Below are 25,835 nucleotides of genomic sequence, written 5' to 3'. Positions count from 1 at the left end.
ACTCCAGTATTCTTGCCTGGAGAATCCCCATGGACAGAGGAGCCTGGTGGGCTACAGTCTATGGGGTCACAAAGAGTCAGACACAACGGAACGACTAAACACATGAGCACAGAGAACAATCCATTCTCTGTTAGCTGGCTGCATTGCATCTTCATCCCGTGAGACTTCTGAAAAAGATACGCTCTGGGCGAGATAGTCATTTTCCAATAGATTGAAATGGTTTCTAACTGTGTTTGCTTTGCTCTGATTCTTGTAATGAAACATTATTAATATGCAAAACACTGTGTGTGCGTATGATAGTGCATATGATAGGGTATGATAGTTTAGAGGACTTGAGGTCTAAATGTACCCTTTGGTCAAATTTCTGTTTTAAAATTGTTAAGAAAAAAGAAGCTGGAATGTCTGGCTAATTATTTTACAAATACAATCTGTTGTCTTTGTCAGCCACCATATGTCTCGAAGGAACTCTGCCTCAGAGCTTTAATCTGTGGTTGTGTTTAGTCCAAACCCCATACATTATAAAAATAATGATAGGTTATTGGGGTTGATGTCCATGTTTCCTAGCTATAATTATACCCTTATAATCCTGTTTGTTTTGAAGGAATTGGTGCTTATGGAGCTGTCCTTCTGCAGCACCTGTGGTTTTTGTCCTTTGGATTCTGTGAGTTGTTTGTGGGATGAGTGGTCGTGGTTGTAATGCAGGCCGTGCAGGTGTTTCCCTTGGCTGATAGGAATGCTGTACTTTGTCTGAAGAAATACAGATGTTAACTGGCCATCACCCATAACATAAAAATGCTTCTTTATTGTACTGGGAAAGGGCCGAGAGCGATTCTTGTGAGAATAGAGAAATTTCTGGAACTTTCTGCCAGAAGCAGAGAAAATCCTTATATAAAACAGAGGGGTGGAGAACAGCATATGGGTCATGTTTCAAAATAACTAATGAATTTCTTGGGACAAGACACAATACTGAATTGAAAAAGATCCCCTTTGGGCAGTCATTAGGATGTGGTTCCCAGGAGGCAGAGACTGGATCTCTTGAGAGAAACAGTGTTGTTCCTAGGATGAGTCCAGATATCAGAGGACCTCAGTCGGTCTGACTGGTCAGCCTTTTGGGTGGTTGTGTGTAAGCCCAGTGGCTTTGGAACTCCTGTATCTTCTTAGGCAAAGTCTAAACAAACTAACCCATAGCTGTGGTCTCAGATGTAGTTCTGGAAAGTCTGGCGTGCACTAAATACTCTGAATGCATCATCCAGTGCTTTTAGCATTAGTCCCCTTATGACATCTTTATGCCCCTCATGATGCTACAAGAGATCCAAAGTACTTTCATAATTTAAGCAGGAAATAGTACAATCTCCATATGTTTAGAAGGAAAATTGGTATAATTCCAATCCATTATGAAGCAAACACAGGTGTACTAATTCTGCAAAACAAATATATTCAGCTTCTCTTGTCCCATCCCATTGCCCTCCTTTTTTTTTTTTGGTTTGGGGGTTAAATTAACTTGAATTGTTTTGAAATTGGCCAAATGTTTATGTATGATTTTCGTCATCCATGACATGGAACATCTTGATGAAAAATAAATTATTCAGCTGCTTTAGGCATCCACTGTTTCCAAGTGAGTTACATGTTTGTCATCAGATGCATATAGACGTACAGCTGGTGCCAAAAAACGCATTGCTTTTTGGTGGACGTCAGTGTATGAGTTTGGTGAGACTGGACAGTGTCACATTCTTGGGCATTTTCATCCTTCCAGATTCTGGGTCTATGTTTATTTATTTTGGGCTGTGCTGGGTCTTTGTTGCTCTGCGGGCTTTTCTGTCTAGTTGTGGTGAGTGATGGCTACTCCCTACTTGTGGTGCATGGGCTTCTCGTTGCAGTGACTTCTCTTGTTGAGCTCAGGCTCCAGGACACGCAGGCTTCAGTGGTTCTAGCACGTGGGCTCTAGAGCACAGGCTCGATAGTTGTGGTGCAAGTGCTTAGCTGCCCTTCAATGTATGGGATCTTCCGGGACTGGGGTTGAACTTGCGTCTCCTGCATTGGCAGGCCGGTTCTGTAACCATTGAGCCACCAGGGAAGCCCTCGATTCTGGGTCTTAATGTCTTTAGGCTTATAGGTCCCTTCCTGTGTATGGGAGGGTTATAGTAATGGAACAAGAATGCTGTGTTATTCCTCATTACAATGAAAACATATAGGAAGAGATTTTATACCTTATTACTTATGTGTGACCACATTTAACACTCCCCGCCTCCCTCCCAGCAATGTGGGAAGTAGATTTCTTCAGGGGACTCTGAATATATTACTATTGGGCTCTGTGAATAATTGGTGTCATGGGGGGGTGTGGGATCCCCGGATACTGCTTCTCCCACTGGCTGTAATTTGTGCATTAGTCTGTGGCTTTAGAATAGAGCCTGTAATTCCTTACCCAGAAAAAGCAGCATGTCTGAAGGGAAATAATGAATGTTATAAAACACAGATGCTTCCCTAAGCTAAACAAGATTGCTTTACAAAAGGGCGAGAAATCATATTTCCCAATAAAGCCTTTCTAGTCTCTTGATGATCATTGTCACAGTGTGTTCCAGTTACTGCTGCTGCGTAACGAATCACCTTAAAACTTAGTGGCTTAAAACAACAGCTGTCTTTTTATGATCTCTTGTAGTTTTCGTGGGTCAGGAACTTGGGAAGGCCTGAGGAGAGTGGTTCTGGGGCCAAGTAGGGGCTGAAGCTGGAGCAGTTAATGGGACTGGATTCTCTCTTTCTTCCTGTCTGTCTGTCTGTCTCTCCCTTGGATCTCAAGGCCCCTCCTTGTGGTGTCTGCACCTGGATTACTTTGGGCTTCCTCGCAAAATGGCAGTCTCAGGGCTGTCCATCTGCTTATATAGCAGAAAAAAGTTTTAAGAGGGGTTTGTTCCAGTGAGCAAGGTGGAAGCCGTGTTTGCTTTCACTGCCTAACCTCAGAGGCCATGCCGGGTCACTACCTGCTAGGATTTAAGACGGGGAAGAATTAGACTCAGCGCTTGATAGGAGCATGGTGGGTCTAGAGGGCGTGTGGGTGTAGTGTGTTATCCTTTTTGGAAAAAGCATACCACACACTTTCTTTATAATTTAATTAAAAACAGAGTTTTGATCTCTGTTCCTGGATACGCAAACTGAGAAGCCGTCCTTTTACAAACTTTGAACAAGTCTTGGAATATTTAACTCTTTTGTAATAGGCAGGTGCCAAGCCATGCCTCCCTGGGGGAAAAACACTGAAGGCCACATGAATGTGAACCTCAGGGTTGGGGGTGTCCGAGGTGCTCTTATGTTGGACTGAATGTTCACTCAATCTTGAGTTTATTTTTAAAAATTTGGGTATTTCTCATTGTTGTTCAGTCACTAAGTCACATCTGACTCTTTGCAACCCCATGAACTGCAAAACACCAGACTTTCCTGTCCTTCATTATCTCCCGGAATTTGCTCAAACTCATGTCTATTGAGTTGGTGATGCCATCAAACCATCTCATCCTTTGTTGCCCCCTTTTCCTCTTGCCCTCAATTGTTCCCAGCATCAGAGCCTTTTCCAGTGTCTGCTCTTTCCATCAGGTGGCCAAAAGATTCAAGCTTCAGCATTACTCCTTCCAATGAATATCCAGGGTCGATTTCCTTTGGGATTGACTGGTTTGATCTCCTTGCTGTCCAAGGGACTCTCAAGAGTCTCCTCCAGCGCCACAGTTCAAAAGCATCAGTTCTTCAGTGCTCAGCCTTCTTTATGGTCCAACTCTCACATCCGTACATGACTACTGGAAAAACCATAGCTTTGACTAGACAGACCTTTGTTGGCAAAGTGATGTCTCTGCTTTTTAATATGCTATCGGGGTTGGTCATAGCTTTTCTTCCAAGGTGCAAGCACCTTTTAATTTTGTGGCCGCAGTCACCATCTAAGGTGATTTTGGAGCCCAAGAAAATAAGATCTATCACTGTTACCACTTTTTCCCCATCTATTTTTCTTTGCTTTTGGACAAAGACTTCTGTCCTAAATGTGTCTTGAAAGTCTCGTACGGTCTTCCTCCTGCCCACACCTTGTCACCACTTCCTGCAATGCACCCCAGCATGTGAACCTTTTTTAACTCCCAAATAGTTTTCTCCTTTTTTGCTTGGGGCCTCTGCACAGACTATCTTCTCTCTCTGATGTTTTCTGGACCCATGTTCTTTTTTGGCCTTCAGTTACCTCTTCATTATCAAAGAAGGCCTTCCTTTATGTTCAGTCTTCGGCTGAGTTGTTTTCTTTCCTTTTTATCTCAGAACTACACTCATTTTCTTTAGAGTCTTCAGTTATAAATTATACATTCAAGTGTGATGCTTTGATTAGTACCTCCCTCCTTCCAGTGGACTGGAAACTCCACTCTAAGGACTCTGCCTGTTTTGCTTATAATTACATCCTCATCGCCAGCCACATGGTTGCATTTAATAGAAGTTTTTGGATGCCAAATGAGTAGGTGAATGGATGGACAGACATTCTTCCTAATACCCTTCTTTGGGTATTAGATGTTATTTCCTAAGTATGTATATACAACATAACAAGAAGCTCGGGGCTAAAGTTGATCTCTAGGATATCTTTGAACAAGAGATTTGTGGTCAAGTCTGCCTCAGTCTTGACTCTCCTTTGATTTTCAGGCCTGAGTCACATGCAGGATAATTCCTGTCCTTTTTCTGCCTATCTCTCTCTTTTTAAAAAGAGTTTTATCTATTTTGTTTACTGTTTAAAAAATATTCGTTAATCTATTTGGCTGGGCCTGGTCTTAGTTGTGGCCTGCGAGATCTTTGATCTTCATTGCAGCATGCAGGGTCTTTAGTTGCAGCGTGCAAACTCTTAGTTGTGCCATGTGGGAATCTAGTTCCTGTCATGACCAGGGATTGAACCTGGGACTCCTGCATTGGGAGCTCTGAGTCTTAACCAGTGGACCCCCAGGGAAGTCTCTTTTCCTGCCTCTTGAACTGAGTGTGGTCATGAGCTTTCCTGAGGTTCAGGATGCTCCCGGGTTGCCTGGTTGCAGCATGTGAGCATCCGCAGAGCTGATGTTCTTACCTGATACTCACCCGGTTCCTGAGGGTCTCTTTCCACGCTGATGAATCCCATGGTAGATATACTAGTTGCTGATGTTGGACTTTAGCCTGAAGTAGTGAACTTTCTGGTCTCCTGGTTTTCCTGGGTGTTGGGGTAGAAAGAATGATCATCAAAGAATTTTGTCTTTACTCTGGGATTGAACTGCAATGCACTGAAACCATTTGATTGAAAAATCAGAGTGCAAAGCAGACTCTTGGGAGCTTGTTTAGGGCATTTGGGAAAAAAAAAAAAGTCTTCTATAAGAAGAGACAATTTCATTTGCCTGCAGCCTTATGCCATGAGTTGCAAGGAGTTACACACGCCTTAGCGACTTAACAGCAACAACAAAAATATGCTATTAAATCAGTTGTCTCTGTGAAGTCATGCACACCGGTGCGGCGAAGCTTCCAAGTGGAGCCCCGTCAGCCTCTCCGCTGTAGGATACCCAAGCAATCAGATGCATTTCCTAAAAAGGATTCTGTGATGTATACCTGATTAATTAGATTTTATTCTACCTCTTCCTTAATTTAAAATGTGTATCTGTGTTTAGTACTGGGGTTGAGGAGTTGAGGGGTCACCAAGTGTGAGATTTAACAACTTCCAACACATACCAAAAGGAAGGGAACACGTGTATAATTTTTTTTAATTAGGTAAAGGAAAACACTGAAAAGTATGAGGCCAAACCATGAACCTGTTGGTACTATGTGGTAACTCACTATCTTTGCTTGTAGAGAGATACTTGAGACCATCAGGTGGCTTATAGTAATGATGCAGTTTAAAAATAATGAAAAGTCAGAGCACCATGGCCTATTGTTATTTCATATGATTTCTCCAGAGATATAGAAGCTACTTGTTTACACGGAAAACATGCCTTCTTAGGTATTTTTCAGAACAAAGAGACTTCAGTTCAGTTCAGTCACTCAGTCATGTCTGACTCTTTGTGACCCCATGGACTGCAGCACGCCAGGCCTCCCTGTCCATCACCAACTCCTGGACCTTGCTCAAACTCATGTTCCTCGAGTCAGTGATGCCATCTAAACATCTCATTCTCTGTTGTCCCCTTCTCCTGGCTTCAATCTTTCCCAGCATCAGGGTCTTTTCCAATGAGTCAGTTCTTCACCTGAATCAGTCAGATGGCCAAAGCATTGGAGTTTCAGCTTCAACATCAGTCCTTCCAATGAATATTCAGGACTGATTTCCATTAGGATTGACTGGTTTGATCTCCTTGCAGTCCAAAGAGACTAAGTATTCACAATTAAATGTTACATTTAAAAACTATTAATTATCATTGTTAACAAATTTACCATACTGTAGTTGTGTGAGGTAGAGTTTTAACCTAATTTTCCTTTGGGTGTTATTAATGGAGATGATCATGAATTGTGTGCCTAGGATATGCTGATAAGAAGAAGGAAAATTTGTACTCAAGAAATTTGAAATTTCTCCCATTGAAGGCTCAGAGACTATTCACTGTAATGCCATCAAGTGGCTTAAGCTATGGCTAATAAATCCTGATGAGTTGTTAAAACTGACTTAGTTTTATGCAAGACTTGTATCATATTAAATATTTCTTGTCAAACTCACTGGTATGCATTACACATGAGCCTGTGTCTTATTAAATCTAAGTTCAGTTCTTGTTCAAGGCTAGTCACCCAAATGTGATCTTGTTTTTAATTGTGGAATGCCAATGAATGGCTATTCCTGGAGGAAGCTTCCCTTTGGCTTATTTTAAAGCGGATGATGTAAAAATGATTAGCTTAGGAATCAAGAAAATATGTGAAACTACAAGGCATGGAGCCAGTCTCCTAAGTTAGATCCCAATAAGCCCTTAAAAATATGTGCTGTCATTGCAAAGCTCGTTTTTCCAAGCTAGATGCTAATATTAGAATCTAGCTAAGAAGTTTCTCCCCCCTCACCCTCGTATTTGCTCTATACAGAATCTGGGGGCATGGGGTGGGTATTAAGATTGATGAAGGCATCAGAGCTTGAGGTTTGGGAGCTAGTGTTAGCACTTCTGGGTAATGACAAATCATGCCTTAGTTCTCTGGCTTTATTATATTTATTCTCTCTCTCTTTTTCTCCCTCTCCCTTCCGCCCTCCTTTCTTCTCCATCTCTCTCTTGCCTCCTCTCTTTTCTTTCCCAAAGCACAAAGTAACAGGTTGGAATGGAAGCACATATTTTCACAAAGTATTCCCTGCGTTAACTTTTGGTTGGCAAACTAAAAAGAAAAGTTATTGCATTTGGACCCTTTACAAGGAAGCTACGGTGGAGAAACCTCTACTTCCTAGTTCTGGTCGGCATCGAACCTCTAGCTCGTGTTCCGAAGGACATTTTATAATTCTGTCCAAAGTGGAAACAACAAAGGATTGTCCACAGCCCGGATCTGGCATCCTCGTACATCTTGATTTTACTTTCTCAGTAGTGGAATTTTACAGCTCTCAATCTAAACCACACCAAGAAGTCAGCCTGAACTGTCAAATCTGTCCAGGGCTATAAGACTGTTTTGGCAAAAACAGGTCAAACATCTCTGGCCACTGGCTTTCATAAAGACAGCCATCTGAAGATCTGCAGTAAAATAGGGACTATCTAAATTCTTGTTTTAGCCCTTTCTCTTGTGCAAGTTTGTACCAGAGAAGAGAAGGCCAGGGCAGACGTTGGGTGAGATTTCGGGAGTGCCTTTAGTTCTGTTTCTGTCTTCCTTGTCGCTGCCTGTGCAAGGTGATCATGATAATCCCGTCCCATTAGAATGAGTTCAGTCCCCCATCCCTCACTCTGAACCTCCCAAGTTCATTCACTATGCAGCTGCCAGAATCATCTTGCAGAACAAAGATCTGTCATTTTCCCACTGGAAAACCATCCAGTGATTTCCTAATTCATATATGTGGACTCACAGAGCTAAATTCTTTACTATTTGGCCTCTAGTTGCCAAATAATTTGACCCAGTTCCCTGTATCTCCCCAGTTTCTGGAACAGAGCTGGCCAATTCCAAGGTCAGGGCCTTTATAGATCCCAAATCCTTGGCCTGAAGTGGACTAGTCTCTTCTCTTTGCATGACCCACTCCAGGGACCTTTAGATTTCAGCTCAAAGATTCCCAACTCAGCAAAGCCATCCATGATCCCTTCCATTTCATAAACTCCCCATTTTTCTGCAGTAGTATCCTATGGTGCTTTCCCGAGGTGCTTCTTCAGTTTTGAAATTCTGTGTGTATTTATTTTGGTTTCCTCTGCTTCCCTGGAAGTGGGGATCTGGTTTGCTTTATTCACTGTTGTAAATCTCAGCTTGGGGATGGTGTGTGGTACTGAGGTTGCATGGCCAGGTTCATGTGTCCAGTAAGTTAAGTACAACTTTTATGGACATCCCATTTTTCAGATGAAGAAACGGAGGTACAGTGAAGTTAAATAATTTCTTCGGAGTCCCAGAGCTCATAGGAGATAAAAACATGATTTGTTGAACATTAATTTGAATGAAGGAGTGAATGCATCTTTATTAATCTAACGTGTGCCCTCTAGAGATAATGGTTTTAGATATTCAAAAAGAAAACCTGAGAATGGGTCAGCTCAAAGAAAAAGTCATTAAATAGAATGTTTTCTTAGCTAAGGTGAAAGCTCTTCTTTCATTCCCCCATCCCCAGCTGTTTAGCATATGTTTTTGTTTTTCAAACTTTTTTTTTTTTGGTTCCTAAAAACTCTCTAAATTCTGGGATCTTTGTCAGAGTCTCACTGTTATGCCAGGTTGAAACTCAGCCACCCATATTTGCTCATTTTGCATCAGATTTACTGTCCAGCTGAGGCACAACTGAGGCTGCTGAGTTAAAACTAGACTTCTCCTTTACAGCATTATGTCTGATGTAACGCAGAATTCAAAGATTTATTATTCAGTGTTGATAGGCTATGGGGAGACCATTGTGTGATTTATTTACTGTCAGAACTAAATGGTCAAATGTTCAAAGTGAGCGCTATTATTCCCCAAATAAGTTATCACTTTAAAAAATATTTTAGTTTCATTTTACTACACATTTTATAGTATTGACGTGTCAATCCATGGCTGGTCATAACAGAAAAACTGTGGCATGAGAAAAAAGTGATGTTATAATCTCAACTGAATGATAGTTTATGTGCAACGAGGATGGATATATCTAGTATAAAGTCATACATACACAACTTTGCTCCCAGTTATAAATGTTCCTCTGACCTCTGTCCATGTTCCATTTCCATGCAAACAAAAGAATAATTATTTTAATATGAGTTTTTGAAGGCCAGTGCCATCAGAACTTCCCTTTGTTTAAACTTGGAAGATTTTAGTTCCATTTTTCCTTTTAAAAACTTAATTAGCTTCCTTTTCATCTTTCTTTTGGGATTGTTAAGCTGTTGATTCTTTATTCTTCATATGGAAATCATTGAAATAATACGGATCACAAAAACCCCTTTCCTAACAGAAATTGCAAAAGGTTTCTTGTTGTAACTAATGGAATTACCTACAAAATATATTCGATGAGAAAGAAGGATGAAAATTTAAGCAGAAGAATAGCAAGAAACCCCATGTTCTTGACCTGAGCACCCAGTAAGTAGCCTGGGGGATCAGTCAGCAGCTTCTTTGCCCCTGTGTGCCTGGGTGGACCTGGTCCTCGGAGTGTGGGGACCACATTGCTGCATATTTGTGCTTAAAAAGCTTTGATGAGTTGCAGCATTTCCCTAGTTCTTTAAATCAGAAGGAATGGCTTTGGAAGCTGTCCTTAAAGAAGCTTGAAAAATAGGTTGCCTTCTGGTGGCAGTAGAGTCCGACCAACACGTGACCTGAATAGCTGGTTTCATTCTGCGAACATCCCTATAGGGTTTGCCAAGCCAGCCTCGGGCTTAGCCAGTGACTCTTCAACGCTGTCATCCGAGGTGGTGATGCGCAGAGGAGATTCAGACAGCGGCTGTGAACCCTGAAGCCACATGGTCAAGTGGCTTCTCCATCTGCCCTACAGCTAAGGAATAGATTGTGAAGATGTGACCAAAGCTTGACCTTCTGTGTTTAAAACGGGAACCAAGATTGGTCCTTCATTCACCATCCTGAGTCTGTGCCTTTTTTTTTTTTTTTAAAGGATTGATCTTTCTTTACAACATGTTTTAGGACATCTTTGATCTTGAGGGACAACTGTGGTATAAAGACATGTGTGGAAAAGGCAAGTGGTGGCAGGGTGACCCTGAGTCCCAGATGGACCTGATCTATAGGGTGAAGAGGAAAAATAAGAGTGTTTTGACAATCACACAGGCATGGGGAGAATGCCAAGAGGGAGAAGGACATGCATGAGAGGGACTAGAATCTGTTTTCTGGTTGCTTCTGGGTGCAGGCACGGTTCAACTGCTCAGATACATAGGCTAGGCAATGTTTACCCTTCTGAACATTTGAGAAGAGCATCTGGGTGCCGTCTGCCTCACCCTGACTGCCCAATCCCAGATTTCTCGTGTTTCTACTGGACTCACATGTCTCAAGCCCCTTTGTCTCTCTGCGCCCACCACTGCTACCTCCAGTAACATCTTTCCAACCAGTCTCACTGCCTCCAGCTGTGCAGTCTTGGGTCCATTCTCTACACAGCAGCTCATTCTACCTTTCTATCATCTGATATGCCTTTCTGCTTGTTCAAACTTTTCAAAGATGCTTCACTGCTCTCTGGATATAGTTCAAGTTCCTCACCAGGATCTGTGACACTTCAAGATTCTTGACCATCTCCCACCTCCTTCCCTTCCTTCATCTTCTGTAGCCCCACTAGATTTGTTGTGGTTCCTGAGTGCTCAGTATTCCCTTTGGCATCTACATCCTTTGTTCTGCTTGGGATGTGCACTCACCATTGTCTAAATTTCCAGATTGCCAATTCTCCCAGCCAAATCTGAGCTAGGTGGACCTATGGTGAACTCTGGAGCTCCTTGTCTTTATTCCTGGCATTTGTAGGGTGATTACGTTTATCGGGTTAGTCCTCCACAGACTGTAAATGTCTTGAGAGCAAAGATGCTGTTGCTGTTAGGTTCCTGGCTCCTAATGTCTGATCATTAAAGTAGGGACCAAGTCGGTATCTGTTGTATAAAGTAATGAGTCAGATAGCTTTGTTTGGGAAAATGCTTTTATTTAGTTAACAGTTACATTATTGTTTTACTTCCTGACTCTTTTCCTATCTGTCTTTACAGCATGAAGAATTCTGTAAAGAAGGTGGATATTTAATTGTGTAAGTGAGTCTTGTACCACATTGACCTCAGTTTATCCTTTTTATTCCCTTAATGTGTCAAAGACTCAAATCCAATTTCCTTGGGTCTCAGCATCTCCCCAGACCTGAATAAATGAGACATTATTTTTTTCTGTAAGTGGTAGCAGTTTGAGACAGTTCAAGACTAAGGCTGGAATTTTACAGGTCATGGGGGAAGGCATTAGAATGCAAATTTCAGCTTATAAGATGAAAATATTTTCTTGTTTAGGCCTAGGACAAAGAGGGAAGCTCAGAGAAGCAGAAAGCTAGGAACAGACCAAAGTTGACTCTGTAAGTGTCAGCTTCCATTTCTGTTTCCACTTGGCAGGGCCAAGAACTCAATGACATCAGTCTCCTTTGCCCCAGACGTTGTAATGTGAGTGTTGAAATTCATGAGGAATCAGATTGGCCCCATCCTTAGCCATCTGCCTACTGTGGAAGGAGGGTCTTCTGAAGCCATTGCATTGAAAGCATCTCAGAGACTCATAGAAATATTTGGGCTCAACAAGTACTCATTGAACACCTACTATGTCTATGCTCTGAGATTCCTACTCTCTCAGGAAATTGGGGCTCAGAGAACTTAAATCATTTAAATAGAAAATTCTGGAACTTGGACTAGACTCTAGGTCTTCTTTCTGTTCATCTTCTGCTCCAGTTTGATATAATCCACCTCCGAAGTCTGTAGTTATCCTTTTAATTTATGATGGCACAGAGTCGCAGAGAAGCGGTTCGGCATCCCATGGGCCTGTTTCTGCTCTGGGATGGAATTGCACTGTGACCGTGGGAAAGGTGAACTCTAACCCAATTCTTTTACCTTGGGAATGAAGATAATAAGGCCTGGTTCATAATATTGTTGAGAAGATTACATTAGATTTTGTGTTAGAAAATCCCTAGTATGTTGTCTGACACCATCATAGATAGTCTTTTCTCCTATGTTTAGAATGCCTAAAATCCACACTATTTAGCCATTTAAGTTCAGGCTCCTCATTTAAAATGTGGGTCCCTCTGAAAGCTTTGTGTTAACATTTGCGCCTGCATATGTTTTCGAGTAACTGATTTGGAAACCCCAGTCATTAGAAGGGGACATCTGTCTACCATCTTGCCCTAGACCTCAGTCCTTGTATTTTTGGTTTTTCCATTGATTAAAAAAATTGAAATTCTGTAAAGTGAAGTAATTCAGACAGAGAAAGACAAATATTGTATGGTATCCCTTATATGTGGAATCTAAAAAGTGATACCCATGAACTTAATTACAAAACATAAATAGACTCACAGACATAGAAAACAAATTATGGTTACCAAAGGGGAAGGGGGGGGGAAGGGACAAATTAGGAGTTTGGCGTTAAAGTATACACACTGCTGTATATAAAATAGACAATAAGGACCTACTGTACAGCACAGGGCATTATAGTCAATAGCTTTAGTAAGGTATAATGGAAAAGAGTCTGAAAAAGAATATGGGTATATAAGTATCCATAAATATAATATGGGAGTATGGATTATATATGTATGCATATGTGTAGCTGAATCACCTTGCTGTACACTTTGTAAATTAACTACAGTCGTGATCATGCATGTGTGCTCAATCGTGTCTGACTCTTTGTGACCCCATGGACTGTAGTCCTCCCAGCTCCTCTGTCCATGGAATTCTCCAGGCAAGAATCCTGGAGTGGATTGTCATTTCCTCCTCCAGGGAATCTTCACAACCCAGGGATCAAACCTGCCTCTCCTGCATTGGCAAGCAGATTCTTTACCACTGAGCCCTCTGGGAAGCCCAAAACATTAACTATCCTTTAATTAAAGAAAAAAAGAAAAACAATGAAATTCTATTCCTAACATTTAGCTCAGCTTAACCACATAGAAGGAAAAAATTTATTAGTGAGTGGTTATTTTATTATTTGTAGAAATTTACAACTAACATGGTAATTACTTCACTTTTGAGCCTAGAGCTAAAATTTTACTTGTTCTTGAAAAAGAAAAAGTATACTGATGAGCAGAAGACTCCAGGATAAATTAGGCGTATTCAAACCCAAAAGAAGTATCTTCCCATTATGCTGCTGTGCAATTATAATTTGCTAGAATGCTGGGAAGTATTTAAGGATAAGCAGTAAAAGCATTCTCCTTATGCAACAGCAATACTAGCAAACGTTTGAAATTGTAGAGCCTTTCACATGAAGAATGCCCGACTGAAGGCTAGTTAGCTGCACTGCAAAGCAGCTGGTGAACACTTGCTTACCACTGTGTTTCCTGCTGAGGCCCTTCCTCTTTCCCACTCCCTCCAAATACTTCTCTTCTTTGGAAATAAGCAAATCTTACTCTTATCTGTGCTCGGTGTGGAGTGCTCATTAAATTTTCTGGCACAAAGACTTAGATTAGAAATCAGTAAGCTGATTTTCCCAAGAGTTATGTCAGAAGTTAAGTAGCTTAGGAGACGGACATAAAGAGGTACAGCATTGTTTTTATATATTTAATTAGTATAGCAAATATTCTGATGCTTCTTATTGGAGGTTTGTGAATTTTCCCTCTTTATGCTAAATATATGTTATTTCTCTAAACATGTTCATTGATAGTTCAGTGTGACCCTGTATACTCTAGGGAAGAATTCAGGATAAGTGACTATCTCTTGGGCACCATCCGATGAAATTTATGCTGATGAAATTTAAACTTCATGCTGATCACCAGCCTTTTAGTGTAATCACCAAGAAATGTTTACAGTTAGGTCGAACCAGGTGAAATGGTTGATTTTTACTCTCCTTTATGTACAAAAATGGTGGTTTTTTTCTTATAACTTACGTAGTATTAAAGCTCTAGTCCACTCATTTTTTTCTTTAAGCTAAATTACCTTGTCTGGTGTGCATGATATATGTTGTAAATAGATGAAACACTTAATATTTAGTTATTGATGGTATAAGGTACCTGGAGTTGATTCAGTGAGATTCATTAGATAGGTTGTAAGGAATTTGCATCCACCTCTACACCATGCAATGAATGTAAAACATTATGAGGCTGAAATGGCTGAATGAAAGGTTTAATGTCTAGGTTGTGTATATTGGGAGGATATATGGTGGGGAAAGAGGTCAAGAATCCCGTAAGGCATTTGAAAAGTAAACAGTTGAAGAGGTTAAAAGTGTATCCGTTCTGGTCTTGGGTGGTCAAGCCAGTAAGTTAACAACCACTCTTTAAAATGGTGTTTCTAGTCCTTACTTGATGTCGAGGGAGGTGGATTTTGCACAAAGGGCAAGACTGCTCATTAGCCACCACCAGGAAGTCTAGATTCCTGGTTCAAGTAATTCAGAGACAGGAACAGGAGCGTGGATGGCCATTTGCAGCTCACACTGGGTGTAGACAGGAATGGTGGAGTGCACCTGTGGGCTCTGCCTTGCATTGACACTGAGGATGGGCTTTAGGGACCCAAAGAAGCTGATGCTAGAGAAGGGCAGATCCACAGTAGAGACTCACAGGTTAGCCTTGGGTGTGTACGTTTCAGAATTCTGGTTTTCAGAAATTTAGACCAGCCTTTTCCATAATAATCCAGACTGTGACACGCTATATTCCAGCTGCTGCTGATAAAAATGCCAGAATCTCTTTGCATATTACAAAGTTCCTCAGAAGTGAAAGTCGCTCAGTTGTGTCCAACTCTTTGCAACCCAATGGGTTGTATAGTCCATGAAATTCTCCAGGTCAGAATACTGGAGCAGGTAGCCTTTCCCTTCTCCAGGGGATCTTCCCAACCCAGGGATCAAACCCAGGTCTCCTGCATTACAGATAGATTCTTTACCAGCTGAGCCACCGTTGAAGCCCAAGAATACTGGAGTGGGTAGCCTATCCCTTCTCCAGGGGATCTTACTGACCCAGGAATCGAACTGGGGTCTCCGGCATTGCAGGCGGATTCTTTACCATCTGAGCTATCAGGGAAGCCTCAGTTGTGATAGAAATGCAGTGTCTTTTCCCTAATTCTAAGTTCCCATCACGAACTTCAGTTACTTGGTTATGCTTCTGCATGGATCTGCACACACCAATGTAGAATCTTGGTCAGCCTTTACCTTTGAAAAATGTAACTGCCTGCGAAAAGGAGTCCACTGTGACTCCTTGTTTTCATTTCCCATTTTCTAGAGCATTGTCTAGAAACTAGACTAAAGCAGTAAACGTTTCCTGAGGGTGTAGTCTTTTTACCAGCTGCAGTGTAGGGAGAGGCTGTGATCCCAGGGCGTGTATGAAGATAGGAATGCCAGTGCAGTGAGAAAGTCTACACAAAAACAAATGGGTATAGTCCCATGATGGCTGTAAATGTCACTTGTGATTATTACATTCAGAGTGCCAAGTGACTGTAAATGGACCAACATTCCAAGTGGGGAGGGGTCCCTGAGACCTGGGAAAGGCTGTTGTGGAAGAGTTGATAGTAGATTAGAGTCACATCTAGGAGGTGAAGAGATGCTACTCTAGGCAGATCAAATTGGCCAACACAGGGACAAAAGAAGCACTTAATATTGAGTTCTTTATACTGATTATTACCACAAAATAAATTGTTCAGATAAAGTGCTGATCTAGGACCTTAATTTTGAAGTGTGATACAATTGTGTGAATTTACACTCTCTGAACAGTATCAACAGATAGCATTTATTGTGTGCTTGCTATGGGTCAAGCCTAGAACTAGGTGCTTTATATGCATTAATTCACAGAAAATCCACCACCCTGGGACCCCATTTCATAAATAAAGACTCTGAAACAGAGTTCAGTGCATTTTCAAAGTCAAGGAGGTGATAAGTGACAAGAGATTCAAATTCAAGTGCACCATTTCCTGCACTTGGGCTTTTTCCCAAGAGCCTATAATGAAAATATAAGACAACCTAGCCTGGTGACTGGGGTCAATAATGCATGATGCTTTCCTTTACAAGCTTTGGGAAGGTTCCACAGTTCATGTGTTTGCTTTCTCATGTGAACCACGGGATGGTAACACAGGTCCCATCTCATGGGGTGGCCATGAGAATTCAGTGGAGTAACAAGATGACAGGATATACCTGGTGGGGTTTGGCTGCTGTGAGAGCCTGGACAGCATCTCAGCCCTAATATACTTGCAGCGCAGAAGAAGCAGTGAAGGCTCACAGATATGAAGTGAGTTGGTCAAGTGCAAAGTTGGGATTCATACGAAGCCCTCTTGTCTTACGAACAAGGGCTCTTGTCTCAACATCTGTTAAATCAGTCATGCCAGAATAGGCTGAGGTTTGCTTTTGAAATAAGAAAACAACATTTTTAAGATAAATTCTGCTGTTTGTGGATGAAGAAATTATTTAATTTTGTGTAATACGAAGATAATGTGTGTGCACGTAGAGAGTGCTTGTTTTATCTTTAAAGAGACAAGTAATTATTCAGAAGTAGTTACAAATTCTTCACTTCTGTATTTTGAAATGTTTTCCCTACATTAAAATAAAGATGAATATCAGCTTTCAAAGGCAGCACTGTGTAGACCATATATTGTTAGTCCTGAACTATCATTCGTGTGCTGAATTTATTCAGCAACCATACAAGCAATCTTGATGATTATCCATTATCTCATAATCCCTTTTTGATGGCCCTCTTTGATTTCAGAGAGTCAGAAAAGCAGGCTCCAGGTGTTGCAGGAAGGGGGACCCCCTTCCAGGGCCTGAAAGTGGGCTCTGTCTAAGCCTTGGAAATGAACTGTCCAAGGAGACACATGTGTTGACAAAGCAAGAGACTTTATTGGGAAGGGGTGCCTGGGCAGAGCAGCAGAGTGAGGGAACCCAGGAGAATTTTTCCTCCATGTGGCTTACCGTCTCTGGTTTTATGGCAGTTGGGTTAATTTCTGGGTGGTCATCAGCCAATCACTGTAACTCAGGGTCCTTCCTGGTGGCGGATCAATCACTTAGCCGAGATGGATTCCAGTGAGAAGGATTCTGGGAGGTTGGTAGGACATGTGGACTGGAGTCTCCTCTTTCCTTTTGACTTTTCCTGAATTCTTCCAGTTGGTGGTAGCTTTGTTCGTTCTATGTTCCTTACGAGTACTTCCTGTCGTGAGTCACTTATGCAGGTGGTTATTATGGTGCCTGGCCAGGGTGGACAGTTTCAGTCTGCGGTTCCCTAACACAGGAGTGGGGCCAGCCCCATTCTGCTGCGCTGGTGACCCTACCTGTCCAGTGGCAGGAGAGGGCTGGGTAAGATGTAGGCAAAGCTGGTGAGGCTAAATATCTGACTTCCCTTATAGCACAGGGGGATGGAAGAGTGACCGTGCTCCCAGTCTAGAAGCTGAGGTCCATGTAGATATGAAAACGTCCCAGGCTGTCCAAGCCAGTGCCCAGGCTTTGGTACCAGTGTCTACTCAGGCGCATACCTCTACCGTCTTACTCTGCCTGTCTCCTCTAGGAGAAGAGGGTCACTTCCTCTTAGCACCCACCCTGTCTCCCTTTTCATACTATTCATGGCGTTCTCAAGGCAGGAATACTGAAGTGGTTTGCCATTCCTTTCTCAGTCCATCCTAAAGGAAATCAGTCCTGAATGTTCATTGGAAAGACTGATGTTGAAGCTGAAACTCCAATACTTTGGCCACCTGATGCGAAGAGCTGACTCATTGGAAAAGACCCTGACTAAAGGCGAGAGGAGAAGGGGACAATAGAGGATGAAATTGTTGGATGGCATCACCGATTCAATGGACATGGGTTTGAGTGGACTCCTGGAGTTGGTGATGGACAGGGAGGCCTGGCGTGCTGCAATTCATGGGGTTGCAAAGAGTCCGACACGACTGAGCGACTGGACTGAACTGAACTGTCTCCCTACTCCATCCCAAGGCTCTCATCCACTAAGCAGTATCAGAAAATCAGTGCTTGCATGGACCAGACTAAGAGAATGGCTTTCCTCTCTTTCCCCACCCTCATCCCAGCAATCTGGGTACAGAATTCCCCCTAACAGGGCCAGTTCCATGAGTTTTCGGCCCCATGCATGGTGGTTGGATGCTCTGCTGTTGCCCTCTGGAGATTTTCATCACATCTTAATAAGGGCCCCACACTTTCATTTTGCTCTGGGGCCCACAGATTCTGTAGTCGGCCAATCCTGCCCTCTTAACATCATGGTCTCCTCCTTGACTTGAGTGTATTTACTTTCAAAGACAAGCTCAAAGCTACATTAGGTAAGAAAGGAGCAGACTGCTTATGTTAATTTAAGGAGATGTGGGCTTGCTGGGATAAAAGGGTTTAAATCATATGAAGGCTTTTGATGTGAGTGTTTTCAGACACTTTAAAGTACTTGTATCTGTTTATCCTTGCAGCCAGTGCAGTGGACATTCTCACTCAGACAAAGCATTTTGCAAATGCCTGGAGGGTAAGGGGCATCTTCTTGTTTTGTCTCTTTGTGAGTTAGTCTGTGTTTCAAGTTCTTTTATACCATTTGTGTTACTTCTTTGGTGAAGAGCTTATTGTCATCTTTTCCTGACCTGTGCTCCTCTTAAGAGTCTTTCAAGTGATTACTATGAGTTCTTTGGACAATAAAGACATTTACCCTTGTGATTCCGCCCCCCTGCTCCCCAGAAGCTTGTTTGGTTTCAATTATATTTGTTCCTTTTTATTTATTTTTATACAGAAGCTTAAATTTTTTTTTATATGGTTGAATCTCTTGAAATTTTCTTTGCACTTTTTTTCTGTTTTAGGTTAATAGACTTCTGCCTTCTAGAAATTTGATACTTAGTTTTATTTTCTTTTGAATTTATATCTTTTGAGTTTTATATTTTTGTTTTTTGAGTAAAATAAGGGTACGATTTTTTAAAAAGCTGAGACCTAGTTCTTCCAGTACCAGTTATTAATTCTTCCTCCCTCACTGGTTTTCAGGGTTTCTGTTTTGTCTTCACTATTTACATATGAATTTATCTGTGGGCACTTCATTGTGGTCCACTGGTAGTTCTGACTTAATGGATGTACCTTATATGCCATAAATGGTGTAGAACTGATCCATTTCAATCTTCTTGCGAGTTTTGTACACATTTAATGATTATACCATTTATGGATATGACTGGCTATTACACCCTCTCCAAAAGCTTAGTAAACTTGCCCTCAAAAATATTGCAATATACATAGTGACATTTAAAAAAATCAGCATTGTTTCCTTTCTGCTGAATATTGTCCTAAGTAAATGAAACCTTCTTTTGATGGCAAATACTGTGGTAAATCAAAGCGCAGACTAATGAATTCAGATTAAGTGCTGTGGTCTTCAGACTCTTGCCAGCCTTCAAAAGTAAGAATAAAATGAGGACTTTTCAAAAAGAAGAAAAAAAAGCATCCCCTTCCCCTGCCTCCAGCTAATTTTATTTTCTGTTCTTTTCTCATGTATCTGTTTTCCTCTTAATGACTGTCAGGTTTCTACTTGGTAATAAACTACTTAAGTAGTTCTCATATGGATTTAGAATGTACACGTGGCATTCCTTTTAAGTGTTCAACATTCAGAATCTTTACTGAGTCATTGTCTCAAATTGATCTTGTCGTTGTTTAGTTGCCAAGTTGTGTCTGACTCTTTGGGACCCAACGGTCGATAGCCCACCAGGCTCCTCTGTCCATGGGATTTCCCAGGCAATACTGGAGTGGGTTGCCATTTCCTTCTCCAGGGGATCTTCTCAACCTAGGGATCGAACCCACATCTCCTGCTTGGCAGGTGGATTCTTTACCTCTGAGCTACCTAGGAAGCCGTATTGATCTATGTTAAGTTTATTTTTCTGTATTTGGAGATTCTTTGTATTCTAAAAACTTGCTAGTTTTATAGTTTGGATAAAACTAAAAACGCGAATTCTGTGTTTACCTGATAGCTATTGCCTAGTTCCTTCAACAAGTCTTTATTGAGGATCTGCAAGCAGCCGGCACTGTGAGCAGCAGTGATCTCAACAGACAGAGTCCTTCTCTGGGGACCCTCTGGGGAGAGCAGTGGCTACTGTCATACCCAGTCTCATGGGCCATAGTAGTGAGTTTGGGCTTAAGTCCACACCCAATAGGAAACTGTTAAGGGGTTTTAAACTGGGCTGGTATAATCTAGTGATGTGAATATCAGTATCTGTGACATCTCACCAGGAGCAAGGGAAGACAGGGCAAAATACTTCATTCTATCTCTTTATTGTAAAAGATAGAAGTCTGGAGGCAGGCAAGATTATTCTGTTTGTCTCATACCATACATCTTAGATATCATTGCATTGAAAAAAAGATCAGCACAAATGCCTGAAATGTTTACTTTTTATTTAAGTAAGTGAAGGCCCTGTAAATTGCATGACAACAAAGTCTTTATGAAGTGCACCCTAGACTTTCCATCTGGATTCCACAAAATGTGTTTGACTTTTAGGGTGAATATAATAATTCTAAGAGACGGTAAATGAAGAAGGGCCTGGAGTGGATTGATGCACAGCTTGAAAGGTCAGATCCCTGTGACCCGTTTTTCCTTCAGACAAAAATGTGATAGTCAGAATGTCCCTGTCACCTTTGTGGGTGAAGTGATACCTTTGTACTATCAGAGTTCAGGAGAAGAATTCTAGGGAATTTTACAGTTATTAACCTAGGATCTGTACATCAAGAAAGAGAATGAGGAAAGGAACAACAGCTATTGGTGAAATATTTGATCTCTTTGGTCTAAAAGGTGAAACTATTATATTTTTAAAAGGGAGGAGAGATTAGCTCCTAAGTTGCTGTATTCAAGAACTGTTCCAGTTCCAGGCAGGATTTATTTTGCTTAGTGTATCTCATTTTATACAAGCCAGACCTTTCCCTTCACTGGCTCCTGCAAACCTTAAGTTAGGTTATGACCGCAATTTATATGATAAAAGGGCTGTAAATGCAAAATTTAGGGAGAGTGATTTTTTTTTAATGCATAAAGCTTTGAAAAATACAACGTAGATTATAGATTGAAGCTAAATTAAAGTTTTTTTTAAAAGAAGAAAGACCTACCCAGTCATCTGTTCATTGCCCAGAGCAAATTAAACTGTTTTCCAGGGTCTGGAAGCCTTATCAGATTTATCATGTGGCTATATATACAGCTTCTTACTTTTACTTGGTGGTGCTTTTTACAAATGTTACAATTCATCACTGTTAAAATGATTTCTTTATACTTATTCCACCTTTCAGAGTCAGTCTGTATGGGAAGAAATTGTAGCTTTCACATAGAAAAAAATACCTTTAGGATGAATTTTTTTTCTGTTTTTCTTTTTCTTTTTTTTTGACTGCTCCGTATGGCTTGGAGGATCCTAGTTTCCTGACCAGAGATCAAGCCCAGGTGCTCAGCAGTGAGAGCATGGAGTGCTAACCACTGGACCACCAAGGAATTCCTAATTTTTTTTTTTCTTCTTGAATGCTATGTTTTCTCGTTGTTAAGCATGCATTTCTGCAGTTCCAACACTGATCACCAGGAGCAGCAGACGGAACTCTTTGTCCTTTCTTGGTTCACATAATAGAAATCCAGTTGCATGGCCATCATCAGGACCAGTTTAAACTGGGTTTATGTCTTGGTGGTTTATGTTGAACTGGTTTATGTCTTCCTGGTGGCTCAGTGGTAAGGAATCTGCCTACCAGTGTAGGAGAAACAGGAGACACGGGTTCAATCCCTGAGTTGGGAAGATCCCCTGGAGGAGGGAATGGCAGCCCACTCCAGTATTCTTGCCTGGAGAATCCCGTGGACAGAGCAGCCTGGTGGGCTACAGTCCGTGGGGTTGCCAAGAGTCAGACATGACTGAGCAGGCATTTACCATGTTCTCACCTGACTTCTTTCTGTCTTTCTGCTTTGCTGTGTTTATCTTTATGATAAGGTAAATGCTCCTTTTTGATAGTTTTGTGGCTAACAAACCCTAGGGTTATGCTCCAGAAAGACAGGGAGAAGACCTTTCCCCCTACATTGACAACTTTGGCCACCTACCTGCCCCTCTGTATTTGCCTGGGCAGTCACTGGGCAGTGAGGATGGGCTCATGTTGATTGGCTTAGGACAGGCGGAGCTTCCTGCTGGAGACAGAGTTGAATTCACTGTCACCCAGTCATGACAGAGCTGCCCAAAGCCAGAGGGATGGGATGGATTCAGAGTGGGGGCAGTCAGCACCCCCAGTGTGCTTCTTTGGCCTCTCCTTCCTTCCAGTTCTGATGGAGGATTCTGCTCTCTCTGAAGGACTACATTGCTGCCATTCACATTTTCTCACTTGCTTTGTGCTCAGAGATGCATAGTGTCAGGAATAGTTGCTTCTCCTCCTATGAAATAGAAGAGAACTGTGGCTTCCCACTGTGGTTCCTAGGAAATCTTCTCTCACCCCAGGGAAAGTGGAAGAGATGGAGGAAGAGAATGATGATACTCTTAGGGAGCGTGTGGAAGGTAATAAAATGGGATGTTTCATTTGGGGACTAAGAAGATCACACTGGACAGGCCAAGTCCAAAGTCACATGCTCAAAGAGAAGACACAGTGGTGAAATAAAGCAGCTGTGATTTGGTGACATAAATATGTGTGTGTACATATATATTTGGATGTTTTCCTAATGCCAGAGTATTTTTATGTATTAGTGTGTGTGTGTGTCTGTATGTGTGTTAGTCACTAAAGTTGTATTCAACTTTCTGCAGCCCCATGGACTGTAGCTTGCCAGGCTCCTCATCCATGGAATTTCCCAGGCAAGAATACTGGAGTGGGTTGCCATTTCCTTCTCCAGGGGATCTTTGCAATACAAGAATCAAATCCAGGTCTCTTGCATTGAAGGCAGATTCTTAATCATCTGAGCCATCAGGAAAACCATATATGTATATGTACACACATATATATACACACATATACATGTATATAACATTATATATGATAATATATACATAGATATAACTTTTTAAATTTATTTTTATTTATTTATTTGGCTATGCTTGGTCTTAGTTGTGACAAGAGCGATCTTCGATCTTCATTCCTGGGTGCGGGATCTTTTGTTGTGGCACGTGAACTCTTAGTTGCTACATGTGGGATCTAGTTCCCTGACCAGGGATTGAACCCAGGCCCCCTGCATTGGGAGCTCAGAGTCTTAGCCACTGGAGCACCAGGGAAGTCCCATATATATATTTATTTATGTATAATTTCTATTCAGCAGAAGAAGGAAGAAGTTGGTTAAGAACTGCATCTCTCCCACATGTCTGTTAACTTGCAGAACCTTGGTTTGTGGTTGCAAAGTGGTTTGTAGCTTTGCAAGAGGGTTGATCTCTTTTTGAGTCAAGGAGAAATAGAGAACGTGGGAGTGGCAAGGGGTCTTGAAGATGACCTCCTCCAATGTCTCTCTTCCTGGTTCAAGGTGGCACACTCATTGTTGCTGAAAAGTCTTGAGTAGCTTCCTCAGGGCCACCCAGCTAGTCAGGGACTCATCTGAGCTTATCTGAGCATCTGAGATAGGAGTTCTGATTTCTTCATTTAAGTGCTTGCTTAATCTTCAGTGTCTGTGTCTTCTTGGTGGTAGGAAAGCTTGCTTGTTGTATCTTCTTTGCCAGGCAGGGCAGTCTGAATCTTTTTCAGTTCCCTTGACAGAATCTTCATGACATATTTGGTGACATAAATATGTGTATGTACATATATATTTGTATATTTCCCTAACTTCTGCCCATGAGTTCCTAATAATTGGACATGTCAGATGTGAAGCAGAGTAAAATCCTGTTTGTCTTGTGTTGAAAAAGATTAAGATTTAAAATGTATAGCCCTTCCCCTCCCCCTTTCACTATTGGTAGATTTACTGCTTATGTGTGAAAGGAGGATAGTGAAATGACTTTTAAGAATTTATTATTCAGTGTTAGTCACTCAGTAATGTCTGACTCTTTGCGACCCCATGGACCATAGCCTGCCAGGCTCCTCTGTCCTTGGAATTCTCCAGGCCAGAATACTGGAGTGGGTAACCATTCCCTCCTCCAAGGGATCTTCCCAACCCAGGGATTGAAGTTGGGTCTTCTGCATTGCAGGCAGATTCTTTACCATCTCTGCCACAATTCAGAATTTTCACTGATTTATATAGATCATCACTGATATTTAAGGTAAACACATATAAGCATACTTTGTATAAAATCCCTAAAGTCAATGAGTGGCCACAGGGCACAAAGGTCTGTAATTGTCAGAGTGGACTGGGTTTGCGCAACCACAAAATATTGCTGTTGAAAGGTAAGTTTGTATTTTCTCCATTCTTCCCTGTCCTCAAGATCCTGCGGGAAAGTAACATCACCAAGATGTCTTGATCATGGAATTGTGTCAAACGTGGTGCCTGGCACATGGGACATTGAATGAATGAGTGGGTGAATCAGAAGAGGTACTTATGACTTTATTCTCACTGAGACTCTTGATGTCAGGAAATGAGCATGTGGCTTTGAATGTGCCCTCAGATCCTGCTGAAACAGCCTTGAACTTCAAAAAGAACCCTTGTCTTTCCCTGCCCATATGGTTCAGCCAGGCACGGTCTTCTTGTGATCTTTGGGGCTCAGCAGCCCTTCAGAACTTTGATGCAAACTGTAGTGTTGCTATTAGCATAAAACTGTCTTCTGAATGACTTACAGTACGACTGAAATTCTTGTGCCGACGCACGTACCCTTTAGCCTGTCCATGGTCTGATCCTCTCATTACTCTGCTCAGAAACCCAGCTGTGAAGCACCATCTGTCCGCAGCAGCAGCAGCATCTGTCTTCGTGTCAGCTGACATCTGTGTTAGCTCTGGAGGCATTGCCTGAAGGCCCTTAGGTGGGTGTGAGTCTTGGGGGAGCAGGCTCCGCCTTAGTGCCTTTAGTGAAATATTGCCTGACCTTTTCAACTTACAACTACCCGTGATGATGTGCCAAGTGCTTGCTTTTTCGAATGCTGGAAGGCTTTTTTAGGACTCCTGCATTCCATGATGCATTAAATCTTATGGCTAATCTTCCTTTTCCTCTCATAGTAATACTGCCATGCAGTGAGACTTGAATCAATGCTCAAATGATAAATTCAGGGTAGGATTTCTGGCTTTCTGCTTAATTCTGCAGAAAATAGTGCTGGAGAATCTCCTGGGTTGAAGAGTGTCCTCCCCTCCCTTCCTGAAACATCAGAATGTGACCTTATTTGGGAATCAGGTCCTTGCAGGTGTCATTATTAAGATGAGGGCACACTGGGGCTTCTTTGGTGGCTCAGACTGTAAAGAATCTGCCTGCGATTCAGGAGACCTGGGCTCAATCCCTGAGTTGGGAAGATCCCCTGAAAAAGGGAATGGCTACCCACTCCAGTATTCTTGCCTGGAAAATCCCATGGGCAGAGGAGCCTGGCGGGCTACAGTCCATGGGGTCACAAAGAGTTGGACAAGACTGAGCAAGTAACACACCACGCTGGAGTCGGGTGGAGTCAATTCAATAAGGCTGGTGTCCTTATAAGAAGGGATGCAGAGTCACATAGAAGGGAGATGGCCATGTGATGACTGGTGGAGACTGGAAATACGCTGTTACAAACCAGAGAATGCCAAGGATTGCTGGCAACTCGGAGGAGCTGGGAGAGAGGCAGGGAACAGATTTTCTTTAGAGCATGGCTCTTCTGGCACCTTAATTTCAGACT

The 25,835-nt window shown here is 41.9% G+C and overlaps 1 protein-coding gene across 1 annotated transcript in view; it reads left to right on the top strand.

Moving 5' to 3' along the window:
- The window catches only part of FBXL7 (F-box and leucine rich repeat protein 7), a 421,061-nt gene that overhangs the window by 77,605 nt on the left and 317,621 nt on the right, over window positions 1-25,835 (top strand). The gene's annotated exons all lie outside the window — the stretch shown is intronic.

The sequence above is a fragment of the Cervus canadensis genome, chromosome 16, assembly GCF_019320065.1.
Source record: "Cervus canadensis isolate Bull #8, Minnesota chromosome 16, ASM1932006v1, whole genome shotgun sequence".
In the NCBI taxonomy this organism is placed as follows: domain Eukaryota; kingdom Metazoa; phylum Chordata; class Mammalia; order Artiodactyla; family Cervidae; genus Cervus; species Cervus canadensis.
The sequence above is the reverse complement of the archived record's forward strand: the minus strand, read 5'-3'. Positions and strand labels throughout refer to the sequence as shown.